Genomic DNA, 15,526 nt, shown 5'->3' on the forward strand with positions numbered 1-15,526 from the left:
TAAATTTACTGAGGAACTTTTGAAACTGAAACAATACAGACAGAATGCCGTTGTAAATTGATAACACTGACAGAGTCGCTCGTAAATGTGTTAGCATATTACTTTTTGCATACGACACTAGCTTGATTAAATTACTATAACACATACAAATATGCATAAAAACACTCCAACAGACATCAAACATGGAAGGGTTTAGTAAGTAAGAATTGCTTCAGTTATATTGTAAATTGTACAAACCTTGCTTGGCGAATGAAGAATCCATACGAGTAGAAACGCTATGGTCGGTTAGAAGACAGAATGGCAATTCCGGTTGAAAGCTCTAAACGGACTTATGGCCATAAGCGAAGAAAAATTCATAAATCAGCACCACCGTTTTATAAGCCGCAGGGCTCGAAACGTAGGAAAAAAGTAACGGCTTACAGTCCTGAATTTACGGTAACCGAGGCATTCCTCAATGCACCTCTTTAAGTCCTCTCCTTTATGGCAGGCACACATTTTTTTTATCTTGTTGTTTATGTAACTCTGGTGGTGCTGTTGCTTATTTACTTCAGATGGAGCCAGGAGTCAAAGAGTCAGGAGCCAGTCGTGTTCCTCAAGGTTCCATTGTAGGTCTTCTCTTTTTCACCCTTTGGGGGAGTTCAGTTTTTGAAAAAAAAAACTTGAGAGACCCACATTTTTGCAGCAGATTCTTAAAAACACGAGACTAATGTCATTATTTATTTTTGTATTTTATTTTTTTGCAGAAGGTCCCTCAAAACAGCAAAGCGTCTTGTAACTCTGACAAAATTAAATTAAATGTCTACTGTAGAGGACGCTAGTTCTACGGAATACACAAAAAAGCAATATTGTCCGGTCCTTAGCTTTCTGGAAATGTGGCCCCCAAAACAATTAAGTTGAATAATGCTGCCTCTAGAGCAGGGGTGCCCATTACGTCCATGGCGAGCTACCGGTCCATGGCAGAGGGTGTGTCAGTCGATCGCCAGCCAGACATGAAAAAAATAGACCTAAAAATTAGCGATCATCAATCTTCACCAAGATGTCACTTTGGTCACTTGATTGACATTCACGGCACCCGAGGGTCTTGTGAAATTATTATTAAGAAAAAATGACCGACAGGAAGGCGGGAAATACTTTTTATTTCAACAGACTCTCGTGCCGTACCTGCCGTCAAAACTCTTAAGACTGCACGGTTCCTATCTTCACAATAAAAGCTCTGCTTCATCCTGCCTGCGCTAACAAAATAAGAGTCTCAGATAGCTGGCGTGCACAAGCTAGCAAGCTACAGCGTTTACAGCCAACTTATTTCTTGTAAAGTGTATAAAAAGTAGTATGGAAGCTGGACAAATAAAATGCCAAAAAGCAACCACTTTCATGTGGTAGTGGACAGAAAAGAGGACTTTTTTTCTCCTCCATTTGAAAACGTGGACGTTATCATCACTACTGTCTGATTCCAATCAATGCAAGTCATCAGAATCAGGTAATACACCAACTTATATTCTTGTCTTCATGAATGAAATCAATTAAACATGCTTGTATTATTATTAAACACCTTTAACTTGTTAACAAATATGTTTCTTTCATAAATAAAATAATATAAATGATATATATGAATGAGGTAGATCCCCTCCACTTGGTTAATTGAAAAGTAGCTCGCCTGCAGAAAAAGTGTGGCCACCCCTGCTGTAGAGGTTCCACTGAGCAATCATAGATCCTTTATTTATTGTACAGAAGTGTGATACTCTCAACAGCAAGTGAAACAAAGTCCAAAATGAACTGTCTCAGTGTAAATAGTTTTCGCTCGGTATCGAAGCAACCGTTCCGCTCATCAGTCCGCCTTGTGGCGACGTGCTGCATCCAGTCATCTCGGTCACGGGGACCATGGGGCTTTTCCTGTGATGTAACAGGAGCATCAAGCAAGAACAAAAGGGGAGCTTGTTGTTCAGCTTGTGCCTCATCCATTATGCATAAAAGGTGTACTGTTGGTTAAACACGACACATGCAAAATGTTTGACACTACGCTTTCAGTCGGGGGGGCTTATAAGGTCATTGATCATACCTTCTTCCTGAGATTCTGTAGGTTGCTGGGTCCAGAGTGCTGATCTGTTCGTAGGGCTGCAGTACAGTAACGTGCAGTCTGGTTGGACCAGATTGCGTTCACAGAACATGTCAGGCAATTCATTCAGCAAAGTTTTTCCTTATAAAAAATACTGATATTAAATCTGATTATAGCTGGTAAACACAACTATCCTGTGCAATGTACAGTAAGTCAGGAGCTATGGCTAAGACTTATTCAGTCCGCGTGTTAATAGTCTCCTTGGCAGTTTGTCATGTCATTTTGCTTGGAGGCAAACTTCTGCAAAAGCCAGTGAACTATTACATCACAAAAGCTCATTTGTGTGGACAAATAATTACTTTATGAAATTGTGATTCTGGAAGAAGGGAAAAAAATGAGGTCATATGACTTAATTAAAAGTGTTTTTTGTCACCTTTGCTCACCTAATTTCACTGCAAGTCTAATTAATGGTGATATTATAAACCTGTTTAAAAGGGAGCTTCAACAATGTTATCAGTATGATGCAGTGCATATCTGCAGCACTTTAAAGAACAACCACATTAAAAGTCAAATTAGTTCAATTATTAACATTCTGACTGTCAATCAAAAATGTACATTAATAAAAGAGTTCTTTATGCTGCATTATTTTAACTACAAATGTTGTTGTACTTCTGCAATGACAATAAACATCCATCCATCCATCTATTTGTGTCATGACTTGGACTCTGGCTTGGTTTGTTCTCCCGTGGTGCAAATGAACTGGACTGGTCAAGGCTTGAAGGTGGGTACATGATTTATTTAAACTATCAAAAAAGGAATAAACGAAAAGCGCGCACAGGGGCAGAGGTACAAAACTAGACTTTAAACACAAAACTTGCACATTGGCAGAAACTATGAACAATTAAACAAAACACTAACTGTGGCTTAACAAACAAAAACTTACTTGGCATGGAACCGGCATGAAAAAAAGAGTAGCAAGGGTCATCAGGGTGTGGAGAGTGTGCAGGAGCATAAATGTGGTGATGTCGTCAGAACGAACAACAGAAAATGAATGAACTTAAATACTATGGACATGATTAGTGAAAGCAGGTGCGTGACTCGAAACGTGAAACAGGTGCGTGACGTGACAGGTGAAAACTAATGGTTGCTATGGTGACAAGAGTGCACAATGTGTCCAAACGTGGAACAGGTGCGTGACGTGACAGGTGAAACTAATGGTTGCTATGGTGACAAAACAAAACAAAAGTGCACAAAAAGTCCAAAATTTAAACCGAACATTACTAAAACAAAACATGATCACACAGACATGACAATTTGACTGTGCCTGTTTTTTTTAGGTAACAACTATAAATAGACTTATAATGTAAACATATTTTAGTTGAAATAATGCAAAACTTAAATGACTTGTATTTTCTTCAAAAACACTAAAAAGCAAAAAAGCAATATATATATATATATATGTATATATATGTGTGTATACACATATATATACATATATATATATATACACATATATATACATATATATATATATATATATATATATATATATATATATATATATATATATATATATATATATATATATATACACATATATACACATATATCATTATTTACCGGTATTCCAATTGTATTTTCTTCCTTTCAATTGTATTGTATTGATGTACCTAATTAGGTGGCCAAGAAGTGTGATATGTTAAATGAACTGAAAATGTGATGAAAATAACGGTGATAAACCCCTGAATTTACAAATAAAAACAACAAAAATCGTAAATATTGTTGTATTGTTTCTTCCAAATGATACCAAACATTGTCGATGTAAAAAAAAAAAATAATTTACAGGGAAAAAAAATAACATAAAAAAGTCAATGTAATGACCTATGTATGACCGGGCTGCACGGTGGACCAGGGGTTCGTGCATGTGCCTCACAATACGAAGGTCCTGAGTAGTCCTGGGTTCAATCCCGGGCTCGGGATCTTTCTGTGTGGAGTTTGCATGTTCTCCCCGTGACTGCGTGGGTTCCCTCCGGGTACTCCGGCTTCCTCCCACCTCCAAAGACATGCACCTGGGGATAGGTTGATTGGCAACACTAAATTGGCCCTAGTGTGTGAATGTGAGTGTGAATGTTGTCTGTCTATCTGTGTTGGCCCTGTGATGAGATGGCGACTTGTCCTGGGTGTACGCCGCCTTCCGGATGGAGGTCAATGTAAAAAAAAACATTCATTTAGAGGAAGAAAATAACATAAAGGTCAATGTAAAAAAAATGCATTCATTAAGAGGGAAAAAAATAACAAAACCAAGGTCAATGTAAAAAAAAAATAATTTAGAAGAAACAAAATAACATAAAAAAGGTCAATGTAAAAAATAGCATTCATTTAGAGGGAAAAAATAACAATGTGAAAAAAAAAATCACCAAGGTAAAAACAAAAATGTAAAAAAAACTAATGAAAAAAACAATGTAAAGTAGAACAATCTGTGATAAAACCTCATCAAAGTAAAAAAAAAAAAAAAAAAAAAGTCAATGTAAAACAATAATCACCAATATGAAAAAATTATCAATGTAAATAAAAATTCATCATTGTAAAAATAATGTGCAGGAAAAATGTCAATGTTAAAATGAACTCAATGTGAAAAAAACATTACCAATGAAAAAACAAATTGTTAAGTGTAAAACAAATCGATGTAAAAGAAATTATCAGTACAAAAAAAAAATGAGCACTGTTACATAAATACTGTACATACAGTATATAACAATAACAACATTGCGGTATCGGTATCATGAAAAATGGTATTGGGCCTCCCTCCTCATGACACATTGAACCTACATCAACATATCCCAAGTAGTTCCAACAGGGAGTTAGCTCAGACAGAAGGATTGACGGTGTTGGTAAATACTTTATGAGCATCTTTGAGACGTATCTGACACACAACAAGAACTGCTTAGTGTTCTGTCGCGATATCGTAATCTCTGAATAAATCTCCAGAGCAGCACAAACTTGACAACATCATCTCGTTTGAGTGGCAGCTTGTGTTTTCGCGTCAGCCACAGCTGCAGGCCAGAAATGTGCTTGTGTTTAGAAATATATTCCGTTTCTCCCCCACCTCCATGACAACACCCCCACATTTTTAGAGTTAGTGACACGGGCTGTGAAGTGACGGCCAGGAGAGGTTGAACCAGCAGCCAGATCACTATCTGCAAACCACAGCAGCGCGATTCGTCCACTCATTTTTCCCCGTTTTCTTCACGGCGGATGCCAGACCTGGCACGGTTGCACTTGCTTCAGCGCCTGACGTGTTTAAACAAAGTGTGGCATGTTTAAAACAACAGAATTGTTTTGCTGAACTGCTAATTTGACTTTGACGGGGCAATCAACTACACTTGAGCGAGATCACATTTATGCATTTGTGTGATCTCGTACTGAGATATCTATTGAGTTGGACAGGAAAGGTTTCACAGGGCCAACTTATACTGTAGCTACTTCTCATTTTTGATAAATTGCTATGGCTCTGGATGACACCAAAGCCACAATATATATTTGTTTTAAAAATTCTCACGCAACTACAGTATGTAATGTGTATAATTCAATGTATTGTGTGTACAAAACCCAAAACCAGTGAAGTTGGCATGTTGTGTACATTGTAAAGAAAAACAGAATACAATGATTTGCTAATCCTTTTCAACCTACCGTATTTTCCGCACTATAAGGCGCACCGGATTATTAGCCGCACCTTCAATGAATTACATATTTCATAACTTTGTCCACCAATAAGCCGCCCCGGATTATAAGCCGCGCCTACGCTGCGCTAAAGGGAATGTCAAAAAAACAGTCAGATAGTTCAGTCAAACTTTAATAATATATTGAAAACCAGCGTTCTAACAACTCTGTCCCAAAATGTACGCAAATGTGCAATCACAAACATAGTAAAATTCAAAATGGTGTAGAGCAATAGCAACATAATGTTGCTCGAACGTTAATGTCACAACACACAAAATAAACATAGCGCTCACTTTCTGAAGTTATTCTTCATTCGTAAATCCTTCGAATTCTTCGTCTTCGGTGTCCGAATTGAAAAGTTGCGCAAGCGTGGGATCCAAAATGGCCGGTTCCGTCTCGTCGAAGTCATCGGAGTCAGTGTCGCTGTTGTTGTCCAGTAGTTCTGTGAATCCTGCCTTCCGGAAAGCTCGGACCACAGTTGTGACCGAAATATCTGCCCAGGCATTTACGATCCACTGGCAAATGTTGGCGTATGTCGTCCGGCGCTGTCTGCCCGTCTTAGTGAAGGTGTGTTCGCCTTCGGTCATCCATTGTTCCCACGCCGTTCGCAGTCGTGATTTGAATGCCCTGTTGACACCAATATCCAGCGGTTGGAGTTCTTTGGTTAATCCACCCGGAATGACGGCGAGTGTTGTATTTGTGTGCTTCACTTGTTTTTTGACACCATCTGTGATGTGGGCGCGCATGGAGTCGTATATCAACATGGACGGAGCTGTGTGAAAAAAGCCACCCGGCCTCTTCGCGTAAACTTCCCTTAACCACTCGCTCATCTTTTCTTCATCCATCCATCCCTTCGAGTTAGCTTTTATGATGACGCCGGCTGGAAAGGTCTCTTTTGGCAAGGTCTTCCTTTTGAATATCACCATGGGTGGAAGTTAGCATGGCAAGCTAGAACCACAGTGAAGGATGACTTCTCATTCCCTGTGGTGCGAATATTCACCGTACGTGCTCCCGTTCCACAGTGCGGTTCACAGGAATATCAGTTGCTGTGAAATACGGTAGTAATCCGTGTGCGGATGGAGAGATTGCGTCTTTTTATGAACCGGATCCTTGTCGCTTAGTAGGAGCCATTTTGTGGTCTTTACAGATGTAAACAGGAAATGAAACGTACGGTGATATCCGCGCGTTTTTTCTTCTTCTTCCGGGGGCGGGTGGTTGCTTACAGTAGAAGAAGAAGCGCTTCCTGTTCTATGGGGGCGGGTGCTTACCTTGGCGGTTGCTTGCGTAGAAGACGAAGCGCTTCCTGTTCTACCGGGAAAAAAGATGGCGGCTGTTTACCGAAGTTGCGAGATCGAAACTTTATGAAAATGAATCGTAATAAAGCGCACCGGGTTATAAGGCGCACTGTCAGCTTTTGAGAAAATGTGTGGTTTTTAGGTGCGCCTTATAGTGCGGAAAATACGGTATATTCAATTGAATAGACTGCAAAGACAAGATACATAAGATTCGAACTAGTAAACTTTGTTATTTTTTGCAAATATTCGCTCATTTGTAATTTGATGCCTGCAACATGTTTCAAAAAAGCTGGCACAAGTGGCAAAAAAGACTGAGAAAGTTGAGGAATGCTCATCAAACACTTATTTGGAACATCCCACAGGTGAACAGGCTAATTGGGAACAGGTGGGTGCCATGGTTGGGTATAAAAGCAGCTTCCATGAAATGCTCAGTCATTCACAAACAAGAATGGGGCGAGGGTCACCACTTTGTGAGCAAATGCGAGAGCATATTGTCGAACGGTTTAAGAACAACATTTCACAACGAGCTGATGCAAGGAACTTTGGGATTCCACCATCTACGGTCTGTAATATCATCAAAAGGTTCAGAGAATCTGGAGAAATCACCGCACGCAAGCGGCAAGGCTGAAAACCAACATTGAATGCCCTTGAACTTCGATCACCCAGGCGGTACTGCATCAAAAAGCGACCAAAGTGTGTAAATGATTTCACCACATGGGCTCAGGAACACTTCAGAAAACCACTGTCAGTAACTACAGCTTGTCGCTACATCTGTAGGTGCAAGTTTAAAGCTCTACTATGCAAAGAGAAAGCCATTTATCAACAACACCCAGAAACTTTTTGCCTGCAGGCGTGACACAAAATGAACAACTGAATGAAGCCTTCCTACACTGGTTCACACACAGACTCATATTCAAATCGATATAAAAGATAGTAAATCGAAAAGTTCGCAAATACAGGTGTTTGTAAATCGAGGTTCCACTGTATGTTAAAAAATACATATACTCTATATGTATGTATGTGTGTGTGTGTGTGTGTATATATATATATATATATATATATATATATATATATATATATATATATATATATGTCTTAATAAGGTTATCCAAAAAATAGTGCTCGATACCGTAGTAGAGCGCAATATATGTATGTGTGGGAAAAAAAATCACAAGACTATTTCATCTCTACAGGCCTGTTTCATGAGGGGGGGTACCCTCAATCATCAGGAGAAATCTCCTGATGATTGAGGGTACCCCCCCTCATGAAACAGGCCTGTAGAGATGAAATAGTCTTGTGATTTTTTTTCCCACACATACATATATATATATATATATATATATATATATATATATATATATATATATATATATATATATGTATAATCTGTATATGAGGGGAGCCAGATGAGGTGGTTCGGGCATCTGGTCAGGATGCCACCCAAACGCCTCCCAAGGGAGGTGTTTAGGGCATGTCCGTACGGCAGGAGGCCACGGGAAAACTCAGGACACGTTGGGAAGACTATGTCTCCCGGCTGGCCTGGGAACGGCTCGGAATCCCCCGGGAGGAGCTGGACGAAGTGGCTGGGGAGAGGGAAGTCTGGGCTTCTCTGCTTAGGCTGCTGCCCCCGCGACCCGACCTCGGATAAGCCGAAGAAAATGTATGGATGGATATATACATATATATATATATATATATATATATATATATATATATATATATATATAATATATATATATATATATATATATATATATATATATATATATACAGTTGTGGTCAAAAGTTTACATACACTTGTAAAGAACATAATGTCATGGCTGCCTTGAGTTTCCAATAATTTCTACAACTCTTATTTTTTTGTGATAGAGTGATTGGAGCACATACTTGTTGGTCACAAATTTATTATGGGTCTACTGAAAATGTGACCAAATCTGCTGGGTCAAAAGTATACATACAGCAATGTTAATATTTGGTTACATGTCCCTTGGCAAGTTTCACTGCAATAAGGCATTTTTAGTAGCCATCCACAAGATTCTGGCAAGTTTTTGGTAGAATTTTTGACCACTCCTCTTGACAAAATTGGTGCAGTTCAGCTAAATTTGTTGGTTTTCTGACATGGACTTGTTTCTTCAGCATTGTCCACACGTTTAAGTCAGGACTTTGGGAAGGCCATTCAAAAACCTTAATTCTAGCCTGATTTAGCCATTCCTTTACCACTTTTGACGTGTGTTTGGAGTCATTGTCCTGTTGGAACACCCAACTGCGCCCAAGACCCAACCTCCGGGCTGATGATTTTAGGTTGTCCTGAAGAATTTGGAGGTAATCCTCCTTTTTCGTTGTCCCATTTACTCTCTGTAAAGCACCAGTTGCATTGGCAGCAAAACAGGCCCAGAGCATAATACGACCACCACTATGCCTGACGATAGGTATGGTGTTCCTGGGATTAAACGCCTCACCTTTTCTCCTCCAAACATATTGCTGGGTATTGTGGCCAAACAGATAAATTTTGTTTCATCTGACATCACATGGACAAAGATAAGACTTTCTGGAGGAAAGTTATGTTGTCAGATGAAACACAAATTGAGCTGTTTGCCCACAATACCCAGCAATATGTTTGGAGGAGAAAAGTGTCTATATTAGCTATAATAGCCTAATATCAAAATTACAATTTTTCGCAGGCTGAAGCAAATATTCATTGACAGAAATATTGAAATGTAATATTTATTCTGCACATTTTTACAACATTAGAAACCATTAGTAAATCAGAGGCTGGAAATGACTGGCTTTTAATGGCCAAAGGTATAGATGTGTGTGTCCAAGTTAATCTTTAGCAAGCTAGGTAATGTTTGCTGTGGTCTGGAACAACACGGCACACAAACAACTATCTGAAATGCAGTCAATATTATATACAAATAATGTGTCATGAGACATGCAAATATAAATTAAACACAGAGGATATAAGTAAAAGAAATTGAAATGATCTCAAATATACCTACAAATGAGGCATAATGATGCAATATGTACATACAGCTAGCCTAAATAGCATGTTAGCATTGATTAGCTTGCAGTCATGCAGTGACCAAATATGCCTGATTAGCATTTCAACAAGTCAATAACATCAACAAAGCGCACTGTTGTGCATTCACCCACAGAATAAAACTTTTGGTGGACAAAATGAGACAAAGAAGGGGTGGAAGATTCTACATGTAAACAAACTGTTGCGTCACAGTCCACACTATGGTGAGTTCAAGAACCGCCAAAATGAGTAGGACAAAACGATGTTCACCCAATACTCTCATCAGTGACGCATGCACACAAACATATTAAACAGTGGGCTTTCTAACAACTGGGAAGGTTTACGTCATGTGTGTCCTCAAACAAAAAACATACTAAAACAAAAGAAATCCATCTTTTTCCATTTTCAATCCTTTTTTAAAAATGCTTCAGGTAGCCACTGGGGCGGCACTAAAGAGCCGCGGGTTGCTGACCCCCGGCCTAAGAGTACACTATTGTCCAATACTGAAGTTTTAACTTTCCTAAACATTTCCATAAGTGTCCTACAAATTCCTGTCATGCGTGAGCGTGTCGCACTCATTTAAGTGGAAGGTGTCGATCCGGCACACGTCAATGCCAACAATTACCATGTTAGTGGCAGGTTTGCGCTCCCTCCTCCTCCTCCTCCTCCTCCTCCTCACCCTCCTCCTCACGCTTTGCTACTTTGCTTCTCTTTCCAGGTGCCAACCACAGATGACCTCAAGCCTTGTGAACACTGAAAGGACCTCTCAGATGAATGGCTAGCAGGCGCCATTAGCAAAGCTACGAGACGGCGGCTGAAGGAAAATTGAAATAGGTACGTGCAATCACACAGGCACCTAAAAGTGACCGTGCTGCACGGCGGCAGACTTCATAGCTCAAAGGCGGCGGCTCTTGGCGTTTCATACCCCTGTATGGAATGCCATTCATATTCGCCATGTTGCATTCGTGACCAGCGCGTGACAATAAAGTGTATCCGATTTGATGATGCGAGGTCCAGGGCGGGCGGAGGGAACGCTATTAAAGATTCAAAGGTCAGGTGATGTGAAGGCGGCGCCCCAAGTCATCAGACACCAAAGTGTAATGTCCACCCGTCAAGCAGATTAGCCAGCTTGATTTATTTATGAACTGATTTGATAGGCGGCTATTTCCCTTCGTAACTGACTGGCGGCTTAGAGAGCATAGCTTACGCTTCACAGGTGAACTTGAAAGGAAGGAAAGACTAGGGCGCCGCGCGGGATCAGTTTACACGAGTACACTGCAAAGTGGGGCACATAAGGGAGGCCTTTTTTAGTCATATCCTGTGATAAGAATGTCAATCATACAACAATTAACAATTTGATTCATTTTATTCTTGAGGTGACGATTCAGAAACCATTCTCGATTCAAACAAATTCTCACAATATATTATTCGTAGAGCTGCCAAACAATTAAAATATTTAATTGCGATTAATCACGGTTTGTTGATTGTTGACTCAAAATTAGTTGCGATTAATCAAAGATAAATGTAATTTTTTGTCATTATTAAGTGTACTCTGGACAGATCATTTTTTTAGTTTTTATTGGACAACTAGTTTGATTTCATCAAATGTTTTTAAACCTGCCTTTTTGAACAGCTCAACACAAAAACGACATAAACCTGTCACAGTTTGGTTGCAGCTTGCTGCGAGGTTTGTTCTCCCAGGATGCAAATGGAATATTCCGGACAAGGCGTGTAGGTAAAAACATGATTTAATTCTCAAAACTCAAAAAGATACAAAAACGGAAAACAAGGCAAAAGCACAACGCTTTGATCGCACTTGGAGTTAAAGTAAATACTTAGCATAGACTATGGACATAGGGAACTTATGAAACTGTGGCATGAAATAAACACGACTTACGTAGTCCAGGCATGAGACAAACAATGACGCCAGGACGACTGACTGGCAAAGGCAGGCTTAAATAATGTCTCTAGATTGGAAACAGGTGCGCGTCCCGAACACCAGAGGCAGGTGAAAATCATAAGTCGCCATGGTAACTAAAACAAACAAGGGTGCACAAAAACAGGAACTATGGAGTCTAAAACTAACAGAACATAACAAAAACATGATCCGGACCACGGATCATGGCAAAACCAGTTTTACTGAGAATTAAAAAAAAATACCTGGAGTGCATTGTTGTCTTGACATATTTTATATTTTGTAGGAATACATAATTTGTATTTCTGCTGTAGGAACACTTGCAATCAGAAGAGAGGAGCTATATGTTCATCTTTAGATACCAGTTGCATGCATTAATAACACAAAATGTGGATTGTTATGAACATGATTTGATTGTCAAATATGTTTGGTATGTAATCTGTGATATTACTACCTGCATAAATGTTCCTGATATTCTATCAGAGGTGGGTAGTAATGTGCTACATTTACTCCGTTATGTTTACTTAAGTAAAGTTTTTAAATAATTGTACCTGTCAGAATATTTCTAAAAAGTTAAATTTATTCACATCATAATTATTTATAATCTATTGACGAAGGCTAAGATTAAATTTGTCAGTGAGTCTGTTTTCGGCAGGCACTGTCACATGACTCTGTTTCACCAATCCAACAAAAGCTTTCGTGACATTTGACCCCATTCCACCAATCAAACGGATTCTGGCATTCTACCTGGCTGGAAATAATAAGATGGTGGTATGATAAAATATAAACCTAAATGTTTAACACGTGTCAGAATGTTCCTCAAGAAGACACTTTAATTACGTGACATGATGCCAAGACATCCCGGCTGTTTGAGACAACTGGTAAGCAGAAACCTCCTAAAACAGTTGACTAAAAAAGCGACCTTTTTTGTATGTCTCTGATGATCTTAATAACCACAAGTGTCATTTAAACTCATTAAAAAATTACCAACAACACTAAATAGCAGTGGAAAGTACTTATCTGGTATATCCAAAGCTTGATAGTTACTAGTGCTAGCTTATTATCACGTAGCATTCTCTTATCCTACTGTATTTACATTTCCACATAGCTAACAAATTGAAATGACCACAATTACCCCTAGTGTACGAGAGGCACACTGCAAATGGCCAACAGTCACAGTAGAGATAGATCATGGAAACTCGAACTGAAAATAGAAGCAACTGAATTATTTGACATATCAGACTAATTTAGTGCATTTAAATGTAAAAAGTGACATAATGTCAGACAAGGAAGTACAAATCTTCAGTGATTACTTTTAAAACTAGTACAAATAACATTCATATAATGTGCTGTCATCTGTATCAGTATAAATATTCACATTTCAGCCTACAAGAATTCCATTTCGAACTACAGAAAACATGTTGCAATAAATTGTATATTATTATTTTGTTTTACAAACGCACGCTCACGTCAACAACAATTGCAGTGTAAGAACCATGAAAACATAGCTACTAAATAAATTAGAAGTTACTCACAAGTTATTCAATACTTGTGTAGTTTTTTTCACTAAATACGTACTTACTCTTACTCATGTAATTATTTTGATGACTACTTTTTACTTTTACTTGAGTCATATTATTCTAAAGTATCGGTACTCTTACTTGAGTACAATTTTTGAGTACTCTACCCACCTCTGTATTCTGTACATTACATCTCGTACAAGTTAATGACATTCATAACTTTGCATGGCAATGTTTTAACCTTCTGTAATTATCAATCAAGTGTAATATTCAACCTGCGTAACATTCTGTAATTGCGGACGATCAATCAGAACAGGTTATAAAAGAATATACATTTTATTTCAATCTGCCAGAAAATATTTGTTCCGCTAGATATATCACAGATTACATTACAAAGCATCTTTGACAAAGCCATGATCGTAATTAGACCGGATGCGACGCGTAGCGCTGTTATTGTGAAGCCGGAAGTGTGTAATTGGCATTAGAAGAGGTGTCTTGACATGTTTTGACGATGTTAAAGTCTCAGATAAAAGTGACCCCAGACTTCCTGTCTACCGGCTTTTTTTTCTGTATAGTACAACCCATTTACCATTTACCATTAATAGAAAATACGACAAATACTAAAATTACGGCAAAAACCAAACTGTATGAAAAGATGGACTTACAATAACAAGAGTATATGCCTTTGTTTGTTCTGTTGGTAAAAATATTGCACTAAACTAAAATATGTCATCTGAGGTTGCCATGGCAATAACAACGGAGATGCTACCGTCATTATTACAAATCAGAGTAACCAAGCTGTTACTTCTAAGTAAGATTACCACGTATAATTGCTTTAATCTGTCACATTGTATGAGCTTTGGCTGATTAAAAACTGAACAAGGAGTGCTGATGTGATGGCGTAACACACTCGAACCATCCAAAATTGTCCCGTTTGACAGCCATATTATATTAGAATAATAGAGCCAGATTATTACAAGGCCTATCTGGGATTCATCTCGGTACGTAAAGCCATTGTGATGCCTGTCTGCCTCTTATCTGAAGTGGCAAACTTGCTGCTTTAATTGTTATCTTCACACCAGTAGAGTGGATGTTTTGAAATCATTTGGGTGGATGGATAAGGGCCTGGTAATTCCCCATGCTTACTGTCTGTGTCAGGCCTTATCATCTGCAGATAGGAGGCTTCTTGCACTGTGATTGGCGCCATTTCGGGAGGGGTGAAGCTTTTTTGGGGGGGAGGGGGGGTGTCGGGACCACCAGAGAGAGGGAAATACGAGTTGTTTCAGCAACGTTATCACAGTAGACAAAATATGGTAAGACAAAAGCCATGTTTCTCTAGGAACAATCAAGACTGCAGGTACTCCCAAGGACAAATATTTAAACGTCAAGGTTTGCTGTTTGTACCCGTTCATGCAAGGGTGTCCAACTCATTATTATTTTAAATTACGCATGCGGGAAGTGATGGGCAAGCTACTTGGAAAATGTAGTAGGTTAAGCTACAAGTTACTATCGATTAAATGTAGCCAAGATACAGAGGAAGCTATCCCTAGATACACGGCAAAAGTAGCTTGCTATATCAAAGCTACATTTAACGGCATTTATATCTATGGGTCCACACGTATAATATCAATGTTTATGTAACTGAGAGTGTACAAATGGACCCAATAACTATCTGTAATTTAGCTGGGGACACCCTACAACTACCTCTAGTGGTCCCCGCACCCCACTGTATGTATGTATTTAGTTTGCCTTTTCTTTGGCCCACCCCTATAATGTTGTTTATTTTCTATACCTAAAGTTAAAAAAAACCCAGGATCTATCTATAGCTTGACAAAAAATTAACAATGGCTTGTGTGTTGTTTGGGAACATTTAATAATGGTAATGTGCAGTAAAACATTTTTATGAACTCCTATTCCCTCGTCATCATGTGACATGAGTGCGTGGCTATTATGACTTTGCTTACTAGTTTCGCTGACCCGCCCTATCTTGCCTCTGATTTGCCA

General features: G+C 38.9%; 1 protein-coding gene across 1 annotated transcript in view; it reads left to right on the forward strand.

The window, feature by feature from the left end:
- mef2cb (myocyte enhancer factor 2cb) overlaps positions 1 to 15,526 on the forward strand; it is a 209,452-nt gene that overhangs the window by 22,222 nt on the left and 171,704 nt on the right. Inside the window, exon 2 of the mRNA XM_061986647.2 lies at positions 10,806 to 10,921. The gene's annotated coding sequence lies outside the window, so the exon portion shown is untranslated. The remainder of the gene's footprint in view (positions 1 to 10,805; positions 10,922 to 15,526) is intronic.

This window comes from Nerophis lumbriciformis, linkage group LG12, assembly GCF_033978685.3.
Source record: "Nerophis lumbriciformis linkage group LG12, RoL_Nlum_v2.1, whole genome shotgun sequence".
Taxonomy (NCBI): domain Eukaryota; kingdom Metazoa; phylum Chordata; class Actinopteri; order Syngnathiformes; family Syngnathidae; genus Nerophis; species Nerophis lumbriciformis.